Source organism: Coregonus lavaretus, assembly GCF_964263955.1.
Source record: "Coregonus lavaretus genome assembly, chromosome: 6".
Lineage (NCBI taxonomy): Eukaryota > Metazoa > Chordata > Actinopteri > Salmoniformes > Salmonidae > Coregonus > Coregonus lavaretus.
Window position 1 is genome coordinate 3,289,257 of NC_139993.1, and position 25,748 is coordinate 3,315,004.

Genomic DNA, 25,748 nt, shown 5'->3' on the forward strand with positions numbered 1-25,748 from the left:
AAATGTGTTCTGTAAGATGTTAGGAGTGTGTGTGGGATTACATTACATGATTGGGGTTGCCACCAGATATCCTACATACTCATACTAATTTTAACAAAGGTCAACAACACAAGATTGTAATCAAAGTTTTATTTCTAAGGTTGTAGTCATGTTATTTCAAGCATACAGGGTGATGGTGCAAGACACGTACAGGGAGCACAAATATATATAGCAGAGAAAAAATCTGCACATTTCCTCATTACACTGGATTTAAAAACCATGTGATCTAGAATGTTAGATGCATGCAGTGTTTCCCAACTAAAGGTTTGATGATTAGTTGAATCAAGTGTTAGTGCTAGGGTAAAAACTGAAATGTGCACCCGTTTGGGTCCCTAGGACCAGGACTGAGAAACAGTAGATTAATGCATCATAATGAATGAACAATACACCAGACAACTACTTTCAAGCACATGGCTCTGTCCACCAACCCTACAATTCTGGAAAGAAACCATACAAACTAATCTACCCTTTTGGGTCACAGCATTCCACTCTCCCCATCTCTCTGCCTTCTTGGAGATCATCAGTCAATTTTAATCACCTTAATTATCGCCAAGAAAACAATATTACTCAACTAGAAAAACAGAAACCAACTGTGTTTGTCTGTCATGTTGTATAATGATTTGAAGACAAGCGCAGGAATACATATTAGGGGTTTTATTTACTCCTCCCAACACAAACACGTCTATATATACAAAAGGGATGTAACCCAAACAAAGAGCGAGGTGTAACCTCAACACAATACACGGGACGAGACCCGTAAACAACAAGACCACAATACATGGTACTCACGAGACCAACGGACATGGGACAATAATCGACAAGGACAATGAGGAACAGAGGGCACATATATACACATACTAATCAGGGGGATTGGGAACCAGGTGTGCGTAATGAGACAAGACAGTCCGGGGTTGGTGGTAACGATCCATGTCAGTGACGCCTAGAAAGCCAGTGACGAAGACCTCCGGAACTGGTGAACGGAATGAGCAGCAGTACCGGGGGGATCCGTGACATTGTCAACAGATTAACCTTCTCACAGACCACATCACAATGGAAAAAATTACAGCATCCACCAAAGACTAATTCAATCCTTCAATGAAAACTGGACCCCACTCCTCAACTCCACCGCTGAGCTGATCCCACCCTAGTGTTTACTCTACCACCCAAGTTGCTATTACTATTTATTTGTATACATTATATAGAGCAGCAGTTGAAAGGTACAACGTTTGATAGTTGATAGATGTTGTACAGTCAGGTCCATAATTATTGGTACTCTTGAAAAAGGTTAGCAAAGAATACTGAGCTATATTGAATGCAATTTTGGGGTGGAAATCGTATTATTTTAAACTAATACAATTGTTCAGTTAAAGAGGTTTTGTTTAACAAGTAAGAAAAAAAAATATATATGTATATATTATGGTAAAAATTATTGCCACCCTTGTTTTGAATACTCCAGCACACTCCCCTTGCAAGGTTAATGACACTGAGCCAATAAATAGAGAGAAAACACGTTGGGAGGGATTTTGCAAATGCAAATTAATTACTTAAAAAATCATACAATGTGATTTTCTGGATTTTTGTTTTAGATTCCGTCTCTCACAGTTGAAGTGTACCTATGATAAAAATTACAGACCACTACATGCTTTGTAAGTAGGAAAACCTGCAATATCGGCAATGTATCTCCCCACTGTATATATATATATATACAGTGGGGAGAACAAGTATTTCATACACTGCCGATTTTACAGGTTTTCCTACTTACAAAGCATGTAGAGGTCTGTCATTTTTATGATAGGTACACTTCAACTGTGAGAGACGGAATCTAAAACAAAAATCCAGAAAATCACATTGTATGATTTGTAAGTAATTAATTTGCATTTTATTGCATGACATAAGTATTTGATCACCTACCAACCAGTAAGAATTCCGGCTCTCACAGACCTGTTAGTTTTTCTTTAAGAAGCCCTCCTGTTCTCCACTCATTACCTGTATTAACTGCACCTGTTTGAACTTGTTACCTGTATAAAAGACACCTGTCCACACACTCAATCAAACAGACTCCAACCTCTCCACAATGGCCAAGACCAGAGAGCTGTGTAAGGACATCAGGGATAAAATTGTAGACCTGCACAAGGTTGGGATGGGCTACAGGTCAATAGGCAAGCAGCTTGGTGAGAAGGCAACAACTGTTGCCGCAATTATTAGAAAATGGAAGAAGTTCAAGATGACGGTCAATCACCCTCGGTCTGGGGCTCCATGCAAGATCTCACCTCGTGGGGCATCAATGATCATGAGGAAGGTGAGGGATCAGCCCAGAACTACACGGCAGGACCTGGTCAATGACCTGAAGAGAGCTGGGACCACAGTCTCAAAGAAAACCATTAGTAACACACTACGCCGTCATGGATTAAAATCCTGCAGCGCACGCAAGGTCCCCCTGCTCAAGCCAACGCATGTCCAGGCCCGTCTGAAGTTTGCCAATGGCCATCTGGATGATCCAGAGGAGGAATGGGAGAAGGTCTTGTGGTCTGATGAGACAAAAATTTAGCTTTTTGGTCTAAACTCCACACGCCGTGTTTGGAGGAAGAAGAAGGATGAGTACAACCCCTAGAACACCATCCCAACCGTGAAGCATGGAGGTGGAAACATCATTCTTTGGGGATGCTTTTATGCAAAGGGGACAGGACAACTGCACCGTATTGAGGGGAGGATGGATGGGGCCATGTATTGCGAGATCTTGGCCAACAACCTCCTTCCCTCAGTAAGAGCATTGAAGATGGGTCGTGGCTGGGTCTTCCAGCATGACAACGACCCGAAACACACAGCCAGGGCAGCTAAGGAGTGGCTCCGTAAGAAGCATCTCAAGGTCCTGGAGTGGTCAAGCCAGTCTCCAGACCTGAACCCAATAGAACATCTTTGGAGGGAGCTGAAAGTCCGTATTGCCCAGCGACAGCCCCGAAACCTGAAGGATCTGTAGAAGGTCTGTATGGAGGAGTGGGCCAAAATCCCTGCTGCAGTGTGTGCAATCCTGGTCAAGACCTACAGGAAACGTATGATCTCTGTAATTGCAAACAAAGGTTTCTGTACCAAATATTAAGTTCTGCTTTTCTGATGTATCAAATACTTATGTCATGCAATAAAATGAAAATGAATTACTTAAAAATCATACAATGTGATTTTCTGGATTTTTGTTTTAGATTCCGTCTCTCACAGTTGAAGTGTACCAGTTGAAGATTACAGACCTCTACATGCTTTGTAAGTAGGAAAACCTGCAAAATCGGCAGTGTATCGAATACTTGTTCTCCCCACTGTATTTGGGACAAGTCTCTGAATGTCCTTGTGTGGCCCAGCCAGAGCCTGAATTTGAACCCGATCAAACATTTCTGTAGAGACCTGAAAATAGCTGTGCAGCGACGCTCCCCATCAAACCTGACAGAGCTTGAGAGGATCTGCAGAGAAGAAAGGGAGAAACTCCCCAAATACAGGTGTGCCAAGCTTGTAGCGTCATACCCAAGAATACGAGGCTGTAATTGCTGCCAAAGGTGTTTCAACAAAGTACTGAGTAAAGGGTCTGAATATTTATGTAAATCTGATATTTCCGTTTATTAGTTGTAATACATTTGCAACAATTACATCAAAAAATTGCTTTGTCATTATGGGATATTGTGTGTAGATTGATGAGGGAAAAAACTATTTAATCCATTTTAGAATAAGGCTGTAATGTAACAAAATGTGGAAAAAGTCAAGGGGTCTGAATACTTTCCGAATGCACTGTAAATGCAGTGTTTTCCAACACACATGAGTGATGATGAGTTGAATCAAGTGTGTTAGTGCTAGGACAAAAACAAAAATGTGCACCCCTTTGGGTCCCTTGGACCAGGACTGAGAAACTCTGTCCACCCACCCTACAATTCTGGAAAGAAACCATACACAAACTAATCCACCCTTTTGGGTCACAGCATTCCACTCTCCCCATCCTTCTGCCTTCTCGGAGATCATCAGTCCATTTTAATCGCCTTAAATATTGCCAAGAAAACAATATTACTCAACTACAAAAACAGAAACGAACAGTCTATTTTGTCAACGAGTTAACCTTCTCACAGACCACATCACAATGAAAAAATTACAGCATCCACCAAAGACAAAACTGGACTCCACACCTCAACTTCTTGCAGCTACCACTGATCCCACCCTAGTGTTTCCTCTACCACCCAAGTTGCTATTACTATTTATTTGTATACATTATATGGAGCAGCAGTTGAAAGGTACAAAGGTTGATAGTAACCAGCCACAATAGGGACGCCCCTCAGGGGAAACAACATCTTTGATACAGCAATGCCCTCAGGTAAAAGGAGACCAATCTGCCCCAAACATTATGGTAAACATATGGGGGAAGGACATTCCTATGTTGGTAGATACAGGTGCTAACACATATGGGATTTCCTGTTCCCTGGTAATACATTTTGAAACAAAACCCATGTCCTATTCCATAGGACCTATTAATGTTGAAAATTATTTCTGTATTCACCCACCTAACTGTGTAACTTGTTAGGTAGAAACTTGTTAACTAAACTTATTGCTACAATGTATTGTACCCCAGGTGGAGTTTTAGTTGATATCCCAAATGATTGGATATTAAACCAATCAGTAAGCAGGCAAATTGAACCACTCCCCCAGGAGGAGTGGGGGTCTGACACTGTTTCCCAGTCTATCCTGTTTCAGGAGCCAGACTCATCATGGACAGAACACTCCAATAACAGTAGACTTATATGCAGTGCTAGCCCAGTTATAATAAATGTTGATCCCTGAAAGAAACTCTAGTGTTGACAGCTACATTTAAAAAAGGAAGCTCCCTCTCTCCCGTTCTGAATTGGCCGATGTATTTGATCATTTCAGCGCATTACATATTCATCTCAAAATAATAGACATTTAATGAGTGTGAAGCAGAAAGTGAATATCCTACAGAAATTGGTAATAAATATTAAGAGTAACATTGTTAGGGTAGACTAAAATGCAAACAATGCCTTCCAATAAGGATAAATGTTTGTTTTGTTTATTTTTAAAACTTACAATAGGGGTAAAAGTAGAACATTGTTTGAGGGTGATCCCAACCCACCCTCACTCTCTCTGTCAGCGCTACCCTATAAAAGTGCAACCAGTCATTGAGTGTAAGGGGGCAATTACTTTTTCACACAGGGGAATTGGGTGTTGCATAACTTTGTTAATAAAATAAATAAAATAAGTGTACCTTTTTTTTGTTATTTGTAAACTCAGGTTCCATTTGTATAATATTAGGTTTTGGTTGAAGATCTGATAACATTCAGTATCAAAAAGATAACATTCAGTATAAAAAATATGCAAAAGTAGACAAAATCAGAAAGGGGGCAAATGCTTTTTCACAACACTGTACATTAGTTTGTTTTGTTTGGTATATTTGTAAAAAATAAATATATTATTATACTTCACATGAAACTGTGATTGAAATCAATGTGAAAACCCACTAAATAAAATGTTCCACAAAATATGTAGCCTATATAGTATGATGTGTTCTCGTGTTTCAGGAGCGTACGTTTGGCTGTAAGGTGTGTGTGGGAAGTGTTTAAGTACCCTATCCACCCACCTGCTAAACTAATTTCACCAGAAGTCTGACATGAAGAAACACACCTTCATTCATACAGGTGAGTCAACATGTATTCTATTGGAATAGAGATATTGTCTTTGTCATGGTCACAGTCAAAATGTCCAGCCGGAGGGTCAACCTGGCAGGGCATTAAGCGCTGCGGAAATACCTGGAAGATGTCAATAACTCCAAATATTTTGTTTAATTTATTTCCCTGAGCCTCAATATACTTTAAAAGGACTAAACACAAATCAAAACTGTGTAGAAATGACAATGGACCTATATACATTCATACAGTTTCTTGACTGTGTCTAGCTCGCTAATAATCACCGAAATGAAATCTAGACAGTCAGGGATCATGGAAAATTCCCCAAACTACAATCTTACCCATTTTCTGAGCGGCCCTCCATGTCTCGTTGAAGACCGAAGGCTACCTCTGGGGCATAATGAGTTTGACACCACTGCTCTAGAGCCTACCCTGCTTACACCTTCAACATAGGAGGACACATATTAAAATAGAAGATGACTGATCATTGCAATTGCAAAAATCTCTGAAGCTGGAGACTCTTATCTCCCTCACTAACTTTAAGCATCAGTTGTCAGAGCACCTTACCGATCACTGCACCTGTACACAGCCCATCCGAAATTAGCCCAACCAACTACCTCATCCCTATATTGTTATTTATTTTGCTCATTTGCACCCCAGTATCTCTATTTGCACATAATCTCTTGCACATCTATCATTCCAGTGTTAATACTAATTGTAATTATTTTGCACTATAGCCTATTTATTGCCTTACCTCCATAACTTGCTACATTTGCACACACTCTATATATATTTTCTGTTGTACTTTTGACTTTATGTTTTGTTTTACCCCATATATAATTCTGTGTTGTTGTTTTTATCGCATTGCTTTGCTTTATCTTGGCCAGGTCGCAGTTGTAAATGAGAACTTGTTCTCAACTGGCTTACCTGGTTAAATAAAGGTGAAATAAAATAAAAAAATAAAAATGGATCAGAAAAATCTGATCAGATTGTGATGTCATACTGTGGGACAAAAACTCCATCCCACCTGAACAGGCTGAAAGCTCCTACACTAAAAAGGCATTATCCTAATTTTCACAATCTCAGAGTGTTATTTTTATTTTGACAATATAATGTGGAAGGAAAATCACATTTTTGACTGCACTGCCCCTTTAACTTATAAAATAGTGAACTTCCCCTTTAATACAGTATGTCCTCTCTGTTTTTCTATCCCAGATGAGAAGCCCCATGCGTGCCAGGTGTGTGGCAAAGCCTTCAGCCAGAGCTCCAACTTCTTCACTCACAGCCTTCAGCACAGTGGCAACCAACCCTACTACTGGCCATAAACAAATATGTGTGCATTTATCAAGGCCTATATGCCAACAGTTCGCAACAATGTCTAATTTATCAGAACCATTAAAGATAACAAATCCTAATTGCTAAAATGACCCATATACAGTGTCTTCGGAAAGTACACACAAAAAAAAAAGTTTTTAGAACTACAACTTTGTCCCGAAGCCACTTGTCGTGGAAATTCTACACAGTGGACACTCTGTGTAATCTTAAATGAATCATCGTCTGGCCACTCTACCATAAAGGCCTAATTGGTGGAGTGCTGCAGAGATCGTTGTCCCTCTGGAAGGTTCTCCCACCTCCAAAGAGGAACTCTAGAAGTCTGTCAGAGTGACCATCGGGTTCTTGGTCACCTCCCTGACCAAGGCCTTTCTCCCCCGATTGCTCAGTTTGGCTGGGCGGCCAGCTCTCGGAAGAGTCTTGGTGGTTCCAAACTTCTTCCATTTAAGAATGATGGAGGCCACTGTGTTCTTGGGGACCTTCAATGCTGCATAAATGTTTTGGTACCCTTCCCCAGATCTGTGCCTCGACACAATCCTGTTTCGGAGCTCCACTTACAATTCCTTTGACCTCATGGCTTGGTTTTTGCTCTGCACTCTCAACTGTGGGACCTTATATAGACAGATATAGACTGGTGTGTGCTTTTCCAAATCATGTCCAATCAATTGAATGTACCACAGGTGGACTCCAACCAAGCTGTAGAAACATCTCAAGGATGATCAACAGAAACAGTATGCACCTGAGCTTAATTACGAGTCTCAGAGCAAAGGGTCTGAATACTTATGTTTTTTATTTGTAATACATTAGCAAAAATATCTAAAAACCTGTTTTCGCTTTGTCATTGTGGGGTATTGTGTGTAGATTGATGAGGAAGAAAAATAATTTCATCCATTTTAGAATAAGGCTGTAACGTAACAAAATGGGGAAAAGGGTCCTTGTCTGAATACTTTCCGAATGCACTGTATATTCATACAGTTTCTTGATTGTGTCTAGCTTGCTAATAATCACCAAAATGACAGTCAGGAATTATGGAAAATTCCCCAAACTAAAATGTAACCCATTTTCAGTGCTGCCCTCTGGACCTCGTTGAAGACCGAATGCTGCCCATGGGGCAAAATAAATTTCACACCACTGCTCTAGAGCCTACCCCGCTTTTCAACGTAGGAGGACACATGAAAATAAAAGATGAATGGTCAGAATAATCAGATCAGATTGTGCAGGCATACTGTGGGACAAAAACTCCATCCCACCTAAACAGACTGAAATTCCATTTTTGACTGCACTGCCCCTTTAACTTAGTAAAAAATTGTGAACTTCCCCTTTAATACAGTATGTCCCCTCTGCCCTCTTATCCCAGGTAAGATGCCCCATGCATGCCAGGTGTGTGGCAAAGCCTTCAGCCAGAGCTCCAACCTCATCACTAGCAGCTGTCAGCACAATGGCAACCAGCCCTACCACTGACCCCGCTGCCTCTTCTTCCAATGCAAACTGGACCTGAGACAGCATCAGGAGAACCAATGCACATAAATTTTCAGGCTTCCAGCTGATCTGAGATCAGTTTTAACAAGCAAGTGAACCACTGCACATAGATAGCAACTCAGAGACTCTCACATGGTTGCTAATTTTTTCATTCTTAGGCTGATCATCAAACTACATTGATTGTCAGTGATTTACCTGTCAGTGGGTAGTTAAAGGTATGGCCCTTTGAGATGAAATACGTTTTAGTGCTTGACTTATCTAAATGTATTGCTCTTGTGACACCCACGTAGCTTCTCTGGAACTGAGTCCTCCTCTTCAGTTCTCTGGAACATCAACATTTACCTGGAATGGATTGGGCTGAGAACTCCCCACCCACCCTTCCTCTCTCTGTCAGCGCTACCCTATAAAAGCAGAGACATCTCTCCACTCTGCACTAGAACACCTGATTACTACAACCTTCAAGCGCGCCACTGCACCGAGGAAGAACACACAGACACAGGTAAATACATTATTTTAAATACATGCTTTAGGTTTTCTTTATTTTTTACATTGTAGAATAATAGGGAAGACATCAAAACGATGAAATAACACATATGGAATCATGTAGTAACTGTATTAGGTTCCGACACAATAAAATATATTGATCTCCAGATACAATTTGGCAGCTTGAACAGATGTGTGTCTCATGGCTGGAACAGTTACTCTGTAGCTCAGCTGGTAGAGCATGGCTCTTGTAATGCCAAGGTAGTGGGTTCGATCCCCGGGACCACCCATACACAAAAAAAATGTATGACTGTAAGACGCTTTGGATAAAAGCGTCTGCTAAACGGCATATTATTATTATTATTAAATAGTGATCATTTGGCAGAGTTGAAAGATTTTGGTCGATATTACTTAACAAGCAGAGCTTTGGTTCACACAACACAAATGATATATAACACATTGGACATGAAACAAAGATACAAATGTAACAGCACAACAAAGTAGGAAAACTATTTTTTTTTGCAGGTGCCTTTTCATTTTAAACACCGAATAGTGCTTTCTAACGGTCGTCACTAGTTACCACAGTCACAAAGTGATAAACCCTGCCAAATCATTTAAAGACTTACAATTAGCATAAGGACCAAGACATCGCAAAATACATGCAATGCCACTTAGTGCAATGGTGAGAAATAATGATAAATTGCAGAGATAAACTTTGCGTATCGAGATCTGTGCTTTATGTGGACAGTTTTGATGAGGAATATTCTTTAATTTAATCAGTGGTATGAAGTACTTAAGTAAAAATACTTTAAAGTACTACTTAAGACATTTTTTGGGGTATCTGTACTTTACTATTTATTTATTTTGACAACTTTTACTTGACACCCAAAAGTACTAGCTACATTTTGAACGCTTAGCAGGACAGGAAAATTGTCAAACTCATACACTTGTCAAGAGAACATCCTGCTCCCTCTGATCTGGCGGACTCAATAAACACACATGCTTCGTTTGTAAATATTTTCTGAGTGTTGGAGTGTGCCCCTGGCTATCTGTAAATTAAAATAACAAAATGGTGCCATTTGGTTTGCTTAATATGAGGAATTTGAAATGAATTTTACTTTTGATACATACGTATATTTGAGCAATTACATTTACTTTTGATACTTCAGGATATTTAAAACCAAATAATTTTACTCAAGTATTATTTTACTGGATGACTTTAACTTGAGTCATTTTCTATTAAGGTTTCTTTACTTTTCCTCAAGACAATTGGGTAATTTTTCCACCACTGAATTTAATCAACTTAACCCTTAATTATCCTCTTTCTCTCCCCCTCTCTTTTCTCTATCGTTGCAGCAATGGATTGTGCTTCACATACCAACAGCCAAAATGACTGCAATAAAAAAAAACCTGTTGCCAAATGTCCTACAAAACCAGGCCAAGACATATCATGCCAAGACATATCAGGCCAAACCATATCAGGCCAAACCATATCAGGCCAAACCATATCAGGCAGTGTGAGCGGCAATATTGCCATTGGCAGCCAGACCAATAACCCCAGTCATACCGGTATGTAACCCTATCCAGTGGGAGGGAATCTATATATGAATGAATAATAAATACATTCATATTTTATTGTTTTGTGGCCATTCAACATGGGAATATAACACACATTGATATTAGACATTTCAAAGCATAAAGTAATTACATTTCACAGCTCAGTTCCAGCACCAGCGTAAATATAGATACAAATAGAAAATTGTTTATTGTTGCTCATAGCAGTGTTCTCAGCAAACTTCTAATACTGACAACCACATTTATTTCAGCACTGTCCAATGACTCTCTCTCTCGTTCCCTTAGGTTAACAAAAAACTCCCAGAAAAACTGTCGCACCCAGCATCACCATAGCCAACATAACAGGTGGCAGAGTGGGTCTCTACTACAAGGCAGAGAAGATGGCTCTCTGTGACCTCATCAAGGGGAGTCAACTCAAGGGCGAATCCATCCTTATCCTGGAAGACACCTTTAAGAAGACCCCTCTTCCTCAGAACCTCGATTTCACTGGCTTCCAAGTAGAAAGTGACAATACACACAGATTAAACTACATACAAATTATTGATTACAAATAAACGGAATAAATCACAGAAAAAGTGCTGAGTGTATGGTCGAAATCAGCAATATAATCACTGTAGGTTTTTGATCAAATAATAAATGTTACCAAACTGAGAAAATGTGTTCTGTAAGATGTTAGGAGTGTGTGTGGGATTACATTACATGATTGGGGTTGCCACCAGATATCCTACATACTCATACTAATTTTAACAAAGGTCAACAACACAAGATTGTAATCAAAGTTTTATTTCTAAGGTTGTAGTCATGTTATTTCAAGCATACAGGGTGATGGTGCAAGACACGTACAGGGAGCACAAATATATATAGCAGAGAAAAAATCTGCACATTTCCTCACTACACTGGATTTAAAAACCATGTGATCTAGAATGTTAGATGCATGCAGTGTTTCCCAACTAAAGGTTTGATGATTAGTTGAATCAAGTGTTAGTGCTAGGGTAAAAACTGAAATGTGCACCCGTTTGGGTCCCTAGGACCAGGATTGAGAAACAGTAGATTAATGCATCATAATGAATGAACAATACACCAGACAACTACTTTCAAGCACATGGCTCTGTCCACCAAACCTACAATTCTGGAAAGAAACCATACAAACTAATCTACCCTTTTGGGTCACAGCATTCCACTCTCCCCATCTCTCTGCCTTCTTGGAGATCATCAGTCAATTTTAATCACCTTAAATATCGCCAAGAAAACAATATTACTCAACTAGAAAAACAGAAACCAACTGTGTTTGTCTGTCATGTTGTATAATGATTTGAAGACAAGCGCAGGAATACATATTAGGGGTTTTATTTACTCCTCCCAACACAAACATCTATATATACAAAAGGGATGTAACCCAAACAAAGAGCGAGGTGTAACCTCAACACAATACACGGGACGAGACCCGTAAACAACAAGACCACAATACATGGTACTCACGAGACCAACGGACATGGGACAATAATCGACAAGGACAATGAGGAACAGAGGGCACATATATACACATACTAATCAGGGGGATTGGGAACCAGGTGTGCGTAATGAGACAAGACAGTCCGGGGTTGGTGGTAACGATCCATGTCAGTGACGCCTAGAAAGCCAGTGACGAAGACCTCCGGAACTGGTGAACGGAATGAGCAGCAGTACCGGGGGGATCCGTGACATTGTCAACAGATTAACCTTCTCACAGACCACATCACAATGGAAAAAATTACAGCATCCACCAAAGACTAATTCAATCCTTCAATGAAAACTGGACCCCACTCCTCAACTCCACCGCTGAGCTGATCCCACCCTAGTGTTTACTCTACCACCCAAGTTGCTATTACTATTTATTTGTATACATTATATAGAGCAGCAGTTGAAAGGTACAACGTTTGATAGTTGATAGATGTTGTACAGTCAGGTCCATAATTATTGGTACTCTTGAAAAAGGTTAGCAAAGAATACTGAGCTATATTGAATGCAATTTTGGGGTGGAAATTGTATTATTTTAAACTAATACAATTGTTCAGTTAAAGAGGTTTTGTTTAACAAGTAAGAAAAAAAAATATATATGTATATATTATGGTAAAAATTATTGCCACCCTTGTTTTGAATACTCCAGCACACTCCCCTTGCAAGGTTAATGACACTGAGCCAATAAATAGAGAGAAAACACGTTGGGAGGGATTTTGCAAATGCAAATTAATTACTTTAAAAATCATACAATGTGATTTTCTGGATTTTTGTTTTAGATTCCGTCTCTCACAGTTGAAGTGTACCTATGATAAAAATTACAGACCACTACATGCTTTGTAAGTAGGAAAACCTGCAAAATCGGCAATGTATCTCCCCACTGTATATATATATATATACAGTGGGGAGAACAAGTATTTCATACACTGCCGATTTTACAGGTTTTCCTACTTACAAAGCATGTAGAGGTCTGTCATTTTTATCATAGGTACACTTCAACTGTGAGAGACGGAATCTAAAACAAAAATCCAGAAAATCACATTGTATGATTTGTAAGTAATTAATTTGCATTTTATTGCATGACATAAGTATTTGATCACCTACCAACCAGTAAGAATTCCGGCTCTCACAGACCTGTTAGTTTTTCTTTAAGAAGCCCTCCTGTTCTCCACTCATTACCTGTATTAACTGCACCTGTTTGAACTTGTTACCTGTATAAAAGACACCTGTCCACACACTCAATCAAACAGACTCCAACCTCTCCACAATGGCCAAGACCAGAGAGCTGTGTAAGGACATCAGGGATAAAATTGTAGACCTGCACAAGGTTGGGATGGGCTACAGGACAATAGGCAAGCAGCTTGGTGAGAAGGCAACAACTGTTGGCGCAATTATTAGAAAATGGAAGAAGTTCAAGATGACGGTCAATCACCCTCGGTCTGGGGCTCCATGCAAGATCTCACCTCGTGGGGCATCAATGATCATGAGGAAGGTGAGGGATCAGCCCAGAACTACACGGCAGGACCTGGTCAAAAGACCTGAAGAGAGCTGGGACCACAGTCTCAAAGAAAACCATTAGTAACACACTACGCCGTCATGGATTAAAATCCTGCAGCGCACGCAAGGTCCCCCTGCTCAAGCCAACGCATGTCCAGGCCCGTCTGAAGTTTGCCAATGGCCATCTGGATGATCCAGAGGAGGAATGGGAGAAGGTCTTGTGGTCTGATGAGACAAAAATTGAGCTTTTTGGTCTAAACTCCACACGCCGTGTTTGGAGGAAGAAGAAGGATGAGTACAACCCCTAGAACACCATCCCAACCGTGAAGCATGGAGGTGGAAACATCATTCTTTGGGGATGCTTTTATGCAAAGCGGACAGGACAACTGCACCGTATTGAGGGGAGGATGGATGGGGCCATGTATTGCGAGATCTTGGCCAACAACCTCCTTCCCTCAGTAAGAGCATTGAAGATGGGTCGTGGCTGGGTCTTCCAGCATGACAACGACCCGAAACACACAGCCAGGGCAACTAAGGAGTGGCTCCGTAAGAAGCATCTCAAGGTCCTGGAGTGGCCTAGCCAGTCTCCAGACCTGAACCCAATAGAAAATCTTTGGAGGGAGCTGAAAGTCCGTATTGCCCAGCGACAGCCCCAACACCTGAAGGATCTGGAGAAGGTCTGTATGGAGGAGTGGGCCAAAATCCCTGCTGCAGTGTGTGCAATCCTGGTCAAGACCTACAGGAAACGTATGATCTCTGTAATTGCAAACAAAGGTTTCTGTACCAAATATTAAATTCATTACACAGGTGCACTTTGTGCTGGGGACAATAAAAGGCCACTCTAAAATGTGCCTTTTTGTCACGCAACACAATGGCACAGAAATGGGAGAGCCTTCCAGAAAGAGAACCATCTCTGCAGCACTCCACCAATCAGGCCTTTATGGTAGAGTGAAAGGCACATGACAGCCCACTTGGAGTTTGCCAAAAGACATCTAATCGACTCTCTGATGAATCCAAGATTTAACTCTTTGGCCTCAATGCCAAGCGTCACGTCTGGAGGAAAGCTGGCACCATCCTTACCGTGAAGCATGGTGGTGGCAGCATCATGCTGTGGGGATGTTTTTCAGTGGCAGGGACTGGGAGACTAGTCAAGATCGAGGGAAAGATGAACGGAGCAAAGTACAGAGAGATCCTTGATGAAAACCTGCTCCAGAGCGCTCAGGACCTCAGATTCACCTTCCAACAGTACAACGACCCTAAGCACACAGCAAAGACAACGCAGGAGTGGCTTTGGGACAAGTCTCTGAATGTCCTTGAGTGGCTCAGCCAGAGCCTGAATTTGAACCCGATCAAACATTTCAGTAGAGACCTGAAAATTGCTGTGCAGCGACGCTCCCCATCAAACCTGACAGAGCTTGAGAGGATCTGCAGAGAAGAAAGGGAGAAACTCCCCAAATACAGGTGTGCCAAGCTTGTAGCGTCATACCCAAGAATACGAGGCTGTAATTGCTGCCAAAGGTGTTTCAACAAAGTACTGAGTAAAGGGTCTGAATATTTATGTAAATCTGATATTTCCGTTTATTAGTTGTAATACATTTGCAACAATTACATCAAAAAATTGCTTTGTCATTATGGGATATTGTGTGTAGATTGATGAGGGAAAAAACTATTTAATCCATTTTAGAATAAGGCTGTAATGTAACAAAATGTGGAAAAAGTCAAGGGGTCTGAATACTTTCCGAATGCACTGTAAATGCAGTGTTTTCCAACACACGTGAGTGATGATGAGTTGAATCAAGTGTGTTAGTGCTAGGACAAAAACAAAAATGTGCACCCCTTTGGGTCCCTTGGACCAGGACTGAGAAACTCTGTCCACCCACCCTACAATTCTGGAAAGAAACCATACACAAACTAATCCACCCTTTTGGGTCACAGCATTCCACTCTCCCCATCCTTCTGCCTTCTTGGAGATCATCAGTCCATTTTAATCGCCTTAAATATTGCCAAGAAAACAATATTACTCAACTACAAAAACAGAAACGAACAGTCTATTTTGTCAACGAGTTAACCTTCTCACAGACCACATCACAATGAAAAAATTACAGCATCCACCAAAGACAAAACTGGACTCCACACCTCAACTTCTTGCAGCTACCACTGATCCCACCCTAGTGTTTCCTCTACCACCCAAGTTGCTATTACTATTTATTTGTATACATTATATGGAGCAGCAGTTGAAAGGTACAAAGGTTGATAGTAACCAGCCACAATAGGGACGCCCCTCAGGGGAAACAACATCTTTGATACAGCAATGCCCTCAGGTAAAAGGAGACCAATCTGCCCCAAACATTATGGTAAACATATGGGGGAAGGACATTCCTATGTTGGTAGATACAGGTGCTAACACATATGGGATTTCCTGTTCCCTGGTAATACATTTTGAAACAAAACCCATGTCCTATTCCATAGGACCTATTAATGTTGAAAATTATTTCTGTAATCACCCACCTAACTGTGTAACTTGTTAGGTAGAAACTTGTTAACTAAACTTATTGCTACAATGTATTGTACCCCAGGTGGAGTTTTAGTTGATATCCCAAACGATTGGATATTAAACCAATCAGTAAGCAGGCAAATTGAACCACTCCCCCAGGAGGAGTGGGGGTCTGACACTGTTTCCCAGTCTATCCTGTTTCAGGAGCCAGACTCATCATGGACAGAACACTCCAATAACAGTAGACTTATATGCAGTGCTAGCCCAGTTATAATAAATGTTGATCCCTGAAAGAAACTGTAGTGTTGACAGCTACATTTAAAAAAGGAAGCTCCCTCTCTCCCGTTCTGAATTGGCCGATGTATTTGATCATTTCAGCGCATTACATATTCATCTCAAAATAATAGACATTTAATGAGTGTGAAGCAGAAAGTGAATATCCTACAGAAATTGGTAATAAATATTAAGAGTAACATTGTTAGGGTAGACTAAAATGCAAACAATGCCTTCCAATAAGGATAAATGTTTGTTTTGTTTATTTTTAAAACTTACAATAGGGGTAAAAGTAGAACATTGTTTGAGGGTGATCCCAACACACCCTCACTCTCTCTGTCAGCGCTACCCTATAAAAGTGCAACCAGTCATTGAGTGTAAGGGGGCAATTACTTTTTCACACAGGGGAATTGGGTGTTGCATAACTTTGTTAATAAAATAAATAAAATAAGTGTACCTTTTTTTTGTTATTTGTAAACTCAGGTTCCATTTGTATAATATTAGGTTTTGGTTGAAGATCTGATAACATTCAGTATCAAAAAGATAACATTCAGTATAAAAAATATGCAAAAGTAGACAAAATCAGAAAGGGGGCAAATGCTTTTTCACAACACTGTACATTAGTTTGTTTTGTTTGGTATATTTGTAAAAAATAAATATATTATTATACTTCACATGAAACTGTGATTGAAATCAATGTGAAAACCCACTAAATAAAATGTTCCACAAAATATGTAGCCTATATAGTATGATGTGTTCTCGTGTTTCAGGAGCGTACGTTTGGCTGTAAGGTGTGTGTGGGAAGTGTTTAAGTACCCTATCCACCCACCTGCTAAACTAATTTCACCAGAAGTCTGACATGAAGAAACACACCTTCATTCATACAGGTGAGTCAACATGTATTCTATTGGAATAGAGATATTGTCTTTGTCATGGTCACAGTCAAAATGTCCAGCCGGAGGGTCAACCTGGCAGGGCATTAAGCGCTGCGGAAATACCTGGAAGATGTCAATAACTCCAAATATTTTGTTTAATTTATTTCCCTGAGCCTCAATATACTTTAAAAGGACTAAACACAAATCAAAACTGTGTAGAAATGACAATGGACCTATATACATTCATACAGTTTCTTGACTGTGTCTAGCTCGCTAATAATCACCGAAATGAAATCTAGACAGTCAGGGATCATGGAAAATTCCCCAAACTACAATCTTACCCATTTTCTGAGCGGCCCTCCATGTCTCGTTGAAGACCGAAGGCTACCTCTGGGGCATAATGAGTTTGACACCACTGCTCTAGAGCCTACCCTGCTTACACCTTCAACATAGGAGGACACATATTAAAATAGAAGATGACTGATCATTGCAATTGCAAAAATCTCTGAAGCTGGAGACTCTTATCTCCCTCACTAACTTTAAGCATCAGTTGTCAGAGCACCTTACCGATCACTGCACCTGTACACAGCCCATCCGAAATTAGCCCAACCAACTACCTCATCCCTATATTGTTATTTATTTTGCTCATTTGCACCCCAGTATCTCTATTTGCACATAATCTCTTGCACATCTATCATTCCAGTGTTAATACTAATTGTAATTATTTTGCACTATAGCCTATTTATTGCCTTACCTCCATAACTTGCTACATTTGCACACACTCTATATATATTTTCTGTTGTACTTTTGACTTTATGTTTTGTTTTACCCCATATGTAATTCTGTGTTGTTGTTTTTATCGCATTGCTTTGCTTTATCTTGGCCAGGTCGCAGTTGTAAATGAGAACTTGTTCTCAACTGGCTTACCTGGTTAAATAAAGGTGAAATAAAATAAAAAAATAAAAATGGATCAGAAAAATCTGATCAGATTGTGATGTCATACTGTGGGACAAAAACTCCATCCCACCTGAACAGGCTGAAAGCTCCTACACTAAAAAGGCATTATCCTAATTTTCACAATCTCAGAGTGTTATTTTTATTTTGACAATATAATGTGGAAGGAAAATCACATTTTTGACTGCACTGCCCCTTTAACTTATAAAATAGTGAACTTCCCCTTTAATACAGTATGTCCTCTCTGTTTTTCTATCCCAGATGAGAAGCCCCATGCGTGCCAGGTGTGTGGCAAAGCCTTCAGCCAGAGCTCCAACTTCTTCACTCACAGCCTTCAGCACAGTGGCAACCAACCCTACTACTGGCCATAAACAAATATGTGTGCATTTATCAAGGCCTATATGCCAACAGTTCGCAACAATGTCTAATTTATCAGAACCATTAAAGATAACAAATCCTAATTGCTAAAATGACCCATATACAGTGTCTTCGGAAAGTACACACAATACCCCATAATGTTGAAGCAAAAAAAGTTTTTAGAACTACAACTTTGTCCCGAAGCCACTTGTCGTGGAAATTCTACACAGTGGACACTCTGTGTAATCTTAAATGAATCATCGTCTGGCCACTCTACCATAAAGGTCTAATTGGTGGAGTGCTGCAGAGATCGTTGTCCCTCTGGAAGGTTCTCCCACCTCCAAAGAGGAACTCTAGAAGTCTGTCAGAGTGACCATCGGGTTCTTGGTCACCTCCCTGACCAAGGCCTTTCTCCCCCGATTGCTCAGTTTGGCTGGGCGGCCAGCTCTCGGAAGAGTCTTGGTGGTTCCAAACTTCTTCCATTTAAGAATGATGGAGGCCACTGTGTTCTTGGGGACCTTCAATGCTGCATAAATGTTTTGGTACCCTTCCCCAGATCTGTGCCTCGACACAATCCTGTTTCGGAGCTCCACTTACAATTCCTTTGACCTCATGGCTTGGTTTTTGCTCTGCACTCTCAACTGTGGGACCTTATATAGACAGATATAGACTGGTGTGTGCTTTTCCAAATCATGTCCAATCAATTGAATGTACCACAGGTGGACTCCAACCAAGCTGTAGAAACATCTCAAGGATGATCAACAGAAACAGTATGCACCTGAGCTTAATTACGAGTCTCAGAGCAAAGGGTCTGAATACTTATGTTTTTTATTTGTAATACATTAGCAAAAATATCTAAAAACCTGTTTTCGCTTTGTCATTGTGGGGTATTGTGTGTAGATTGATGAGGAAGAAAAATAATTTCATCCATTTTAGAATAAGGCTGTAACGTAACAAAATGGGGAAAAGGGTCCTTGTCTGAATACTTTCCGAATGCACTGTATATTCATACAGTTTCTTGATTGTGTCTAGCTTGCTAATAATCACCAAAATGACAGTCAGGAATTATGGAAAATTCCCCAAACTAAAATGTAACCCATTTTCAGTGCTGCCCTCTGGACCTCGTTGAAGACCGAATGCTGCCCATGGGGCAAAATAAATTTCACACCACTGCTCTAGAGCCTACCCCGCTTTTCAATGTAGGAGGACACATGAAAATAAAAGATGAATGGTCAGAATAATCAGATCAGATTGTGCAGGCATACTGTGGGACAAAAACTCCATCCCACCTAAACAGACTGAAATTCCATTTTTGACTGCACTGCCCCTTTAACTTAGTAAAAAATTGTGAACTTCCCCTTTAATACAGTATGTCCCCTCTGCCCTCTTATCCCAGGTAAGATGCCCCATGCATGCCAGGTGTGTGGCAAAGCCTTCAGCCAGAGCTCCAACCTCATCACTAGCAGCTGTCAGCACAATGGCAACCAGCCCTACCACTGACCCCGCTGCCTCTTCTTCCAATGCAAACTGGACCTGAGACAGCATCAGGAGAACCAATGCACATAAATGTTCAGGCTTCCAGCTGATCTGAGATCAGTTTTAACAAGCAAGTGAACCACTGCACATAGATAGCAACTCAGAGACTCTCACATGGTTGCTAATTTTTTCATTCTTAGGCTGATCATCAAACTCCATTGATTGTCAGTGATTTACCTGTCAGTGGGTAGTTAAAGATATGGCCCTTTGAGATGAAATACGTTTTAGTGCTTGACTTATCTAAATGTATTGCTCTTGTGACACCCACGTAGCTTCTCTGGAACTGAGTCCTCCTCTTCAGTTCTCTGGAACATCAACATTTACCTGGAATGGATTGGGCTGAGAACTCCCCACCCACCCTTCCTCTCTCTGTCAGCGCTACCCTATAAAAGCAGAGACATCTCTCCACTCTGCACTAGAACACCTGATTACTACAACCTTCAAGCGCGCCACTGCACCGAGGAAGAACACACAGACACAGGTAAATACATTATTTTAAATACATGCTTTAGGTTTTCTTTATTTTTTACATTGTAGAATAATAGGGAAGACATCAAAACGATGAAATAACACATATGGAATCATGTAGTAACTGTATTAGGTTCCGACACAATAAAATATATTGATCTCCAGATACAATTTGGCAGCTTGAACAGATGTGTGTCTCATGGCTGGAACAGTTACTCTGTAGCTCAGCTGGTAGAGCATGGCTCTTGTAATGCCAAGGTAGTGGGTTCGATCCCCGGGACCACCCATACACAAAAAAAAATGTATGACTGTAAGACGCTTTGGATAAAAGCGTCTGCTAAACGGCATATTATTATTATTATTAAATAGTGATCATTTGGCAGAGTTGAAAGATTTTGGTCGATATTACTTAACAAGCAGAGCTTTGGTTCACACAACACAAATGATATATAACACATTGGACATGAAACAAAGATACAAATGTAACAGCACAACAAAGTAGGAAAACTATTTTTTTTTGCAGGTGCCTTTTCATTTTAAACACCGAATAGTGCTTTCTAACGGTCGTCACTAGTTACCACAGTCACAAAGTGATAAACCCTGCCAAATCATTTAAAGACTTACAATTAGCATAAGGACCAAGACATCGCAAAATACATGCAATGCCACTTAGTGCAATGGTGAGAAATAATGATAAATTGCAGAGATAAACTTTGCTTATCGAGATCTGTGCTTTATGTGGACAGTTTTGATGAGGAATATTCTTTAATTTAATCAGTGGTATGAAGTACTTAAGTAAAAATACTTTAAAGTACTACTTAAGACATTTTTTGGGGTATCTGTACTTTACTATTTATTTTGACAACTTTTACTTGACACCCAAAAGTACTAGCTACATTTTGAACGCTTAGCAGGACAGGAAAATTGTCAAACTCATACACTTGTCAAGAGAACATCCTGCTCCCTCTGATCTGGCGGACTCAATAAACACACATGCTTCGTTTGTAAATGTTTTCTGAGTGTTGGAGTGTGCCCCTGGCTATCTGTAAATTAAAATAACAAAATGGTGCCATTTGGTTTGCTTAATATGAGGAATTTGAAATGAATTTTACTTTTGATACATACGTATATTTGAGCAATTACATTTACTTTTGATACTTCAGGATATTTAAAACCAAATAATTTTACTCAAGTATTATTTTACTGGATGACTTTAACTTGAGTCATTTTCTATTAAGGTTTCTTTACTTTTCCTCAAGACAATTGGGTAATTTTTCCACCACTGAATTTAATCAACTTAACCCTTAATTATCCTCTTTCTCTCCCCCTCTCTTTTCTCTATCGTTGCAGCAATGGATTGTGCTTCACATACCAACAGCCAAAATGACTGCAATAAAAAAAAACCTGTTGCCAAATGTCCTACAAAACCAGGCCAAGACATATCATGCCAAGACATATCAGGCCAAACCATATCAGGCCAAACCATATCAGGCCAAACCATATCAGGCAGTGTGAGCGGCAATATTGCCATTGGCAGCCAGACCAATAACCCCAGTCATACCGGTATGTAACCCTATCCAGTGGGAGGGAATCTATATATGAATGAATAATAAATACATTCATATTTTATTGTTTTGTGGCCATTCAACATGGGAATATAACACACATTGATATTAGACATTTCAAAGCATAAAGTAATTACATTTCACAGCTCAGTTCCAGCACCTGCGTAAATATAGATACAAATAGAAAATTGTTTATTGTTGCTCATAGCAGTGTTCTCAGCAAACTTCTAATACTGACAACCACATTTATTTCAGCACTGTCCAATGACTCTCTCTCTCGTTCCCTTAGGTTAACAAAAAACTCCCAGAAAAACTGTCGCACCCAGCATCACCATAGCCAACATAACAGGTGGCAGAGTGGGTCTCTACTACAAGGCAGAGAAGATGGCTCTGTGACCTCATCAAGGGGAGTCAACTCAAGGGCGAATCCATCCTTATCCTGGAAGACACCTTTAAGAAGAACCCTCTTCCTCAGAACCTCGATTTCACTGGCTTCCAAGTAGAAAGTGACAATACACACAGATTAAACTACATACAAATTATTGATTACAAATAAACTGAATAAATCACAGATATGTGAAAAAGTGCTGAGTGTATGGTCGAAATCAGCAATATAATCACTGTAGGTTTTTGATCAAATAATAAATGTTACCAAACTGAGAAAATGTGTTCTGTAAGATGTTAGGAGTGTGTGTGGGATTACATTACATGATTGGGGTTGCCACCAGATATCCTACATACTCATACTAATTTTAACAAAGGTCAACAACACAAGATTGTAATCAAAGTTTTATTTCTAAGGTTGTAGTCATGTTATTTCAAGCATACAGGGTGATGGTGCAAGACACGTACAGGGAGCACAAATATATATAGCAGAGAAAAAATCTGCACATTTCCTCATTACACTGGATTTAAAAACCATGTGATCTAGAATGTTAGATGCATGCAGTGTTTCCCAACTAAAGGTTTGATGATTAGTTGAATCAAGTGTTAGTGCTAGGGTAAAAACTGAAATGTGCACCCGTTTGGGTCCCTAGGACCAGGATTGAGAAACAGTAGATTAATGCATCATAATGAATGAACAATACACCAGACAACTACTTTCAAGCACATGGCTCTGTCCACCAAACCTACAATTCTGGAAAGAAACCATACAAACTAATCCACCCTTTTGGGTCACAGCATTCCACTCTCCCCATCTCTCTGCCTTCTTGGAGATCATCAGTCAATTTTAATCACCTTAAATATCGCCAAGAAAACAATATTACTCAACTAGAAAAACAGAAACCAATTGTGTTTGTCTGTCATGTTGTATAATGATTTGAAGACAAGCGCAGGAATACATATTAGGGGTTTTATTTACTCCTCCCAACACAAACACGTCTATATATACAAAAGGGATGTAACCCAAACAAAGAGCGAGGTGTAACCTCAACACAATACACGGGACGAGACCCGTAAACAACAAGACCACAATACATGGTACTCACGAGACCAACGGACATGGGACAATAATCAACAAGGACAATGAGGAACAGAGGGCACATATATACACATACTAATCAGGGGGATTGGGAACCAGGTGTGCGTAATGAGACAAGACAGTCCGGGGTTGGTGGTAACGATCCATGTCAGTGACGCCTAGAAAGCCAGTGACGAAGACCTCCGGAACTGGTGAACGGAATGAGCAGCAGTACCGGGGGGATCCGTGACATTGTCAACAGATTAACCTTCTCACAGACCACATCACAATGGAAAAAATTACAGCATCCACCAAAGACTAATTCAATCCTTCAATGAAAACTGGACCCCACTCCTCAACTCCACCGCTGAGCTGATCCCACCCTAGTGTTTACTCTACCACCCAAGTTGCTATTACTATTTATTTGTATACATTATATAGAGCAGCAGTTGAAAGGTACAACGTTTGATAGTTGATAGATGTTGTACAGTCAGGTCCATAATTATTGGTACTCTTGAAAAAGGTTAGCAAAGAATACTGAGCTATATTGAATGCAATTTTGGGGTGGAAATTGTATTATTTTAAACTAATACAATTGTTCAGTTAAAGAGGTTTTGTTTAACAAGTAAGAAAAAAAAAAATATATGTATATATTATGGTAAAAATTATTGCCACCCTTGTTTTGAATACTCCAGCACACTCCCCTTGCAAGGTTAATGACACTGAGCCAATAAATAGAGAGAAAACACGTTGGGAGGGATTTTGCAAATGCAAATTAATTACTTTAAAAATCATACAATGTGATTTTCTGGATTTTTGTTTTAGATTCCGTCTCTCACAGTTGAAGTGTACCTATGATAAAAATTACAGACCACTACATGCTTTGTAAGTAGGAAAACCTGCAAAATCGGCAATGTATCTCCCCACTGTATATATATATATATATACAGTGGGGAGAACAAGTATTTCATACACTGCCGATTTTACAGGTTTTCCTACTTACAAAGCATGTAGAGGTCTGTCATTTTTATCATAGGTACACTTCAACTGTGAGAGACGGAATCTAAAACAAAAATCCAGAAAATCACATTGTATGATTTGTAAGTAATTAATCTGCATTTTATTGCATGACATAAGTATTTGATCACCTACCAACCAGTAAGAATTCCGGCTCTCACAGACCTGTTAGTTTTTCTTTAAGAAGCCCTCCTGTTCTCCACTCATTACCTGTATTAACTGCACCTGTTTGAACTTGTTACCTGTATAAAAGACACCTGTCCACACACTCAATCAAACAGACTCCAACCTCTCCACAATGGCCAAGACCAGAGAGCTGTGTAAGGACATCAGGGATAAAATTGTAGACCTGCACAAGGTTGGGATGGGCTACAGGTCAATAGGCAAGCAGCTTGGTGAGAAGGCAACAACTGTTGGCGCAATTATTAGAAAATGGAAGAAGTTCAAGATGACGGTCAATCACCCTCGGTCTGGGGCTCCATGCAAGATCTCACCTCGTGGGGCATCAATGATCATGAGGAAGGTGAGGGATCAGCCCAGAACTACACGGCAGGACCTGGTCAATGACCTGAAGAGAGCTGGGACCACAGTCTCAAAGAAAACCATTAGTAACACACTACGCCGTCATGGATTAAAATCCTGCAGCGCACGCAAGGTCCCCCTGCTCAAGCCAACGCATGTCCAGGCCCGTCTGAAGTTTGCCAATGGCCATCTGGATGATCCAGAGGAGGAATGGGAGAAGGTCTTGTGGTCTGATGAGACAAAAATTGAGCTTTTAAGTCTAAACTCCACACGCCGTGTTTGGAGGAAGAAGAAGGATGAGTACAACCCCTAGAACACCATCCCAACCGTGAAGCATGGAGGTGGAAACATCATTCTTTGGGGATGCTTTTATGCAAAGGGGACAGGACAACTGCACCGTATTGAGGGGAGGATGGATGGGGCCATGTATTGCGAGATCTTGGCCAACAACCTCCTTCCCTCAGTAAGAGCATTGAAGATGGGTCGTGGCTGGGTCTTCCAGCATGACAACGACCCGAAACACACAGCCAGGGCAACTAAGGAGTGGCTCCGTAAGAAGCATCTCAAGGTCCTGGAGTGGCCAAGCCAGTCTCCAGACCTGAACCCAATAGAACATCTTTGGAGGGAGCTGAAAGTCCGTATTGCCCAGCGACAGCC

At 40.4% G+C, this 25,748-nt stretch overlaps 2 long non-coding RNA genes across 2 annotated transcripts; both read left to right on the forward strand.

Moving 5' to 3' along the window:
• Positions 1-8,394: 8,394 nt before the first annotated feature.
• On the forward strand, positions 8,395-11,226 carry LOC311130411. Its single transcript, XR_014613351.1, has 4 exons — positions 8,395-8,604; positions 8,807-9,015; positions 10,356-10,568; positions 10,860-11,226. It is a non-coding gene; the product is annotated as an uncharacterized lncRNA (long non-coding RNA).
• A 9,245-nt stretch (positions 11,227-20,471) lies between these two features.
• On the forward strand, positions 20,472-22,751 carry LOC311130530. Its single transcript, XR_014613360.1, has 3 exons — positions 20,472-20,538; positions 21,876-22,088; positions 22,380-22,751. It is a non-coding gene; the product is annotated as an uncharacterized lncRNA (long non-coding RNA).
• The last annotated feature ends 2,997 nt before the right edge of the window (positions 22,752-25,748 follow it).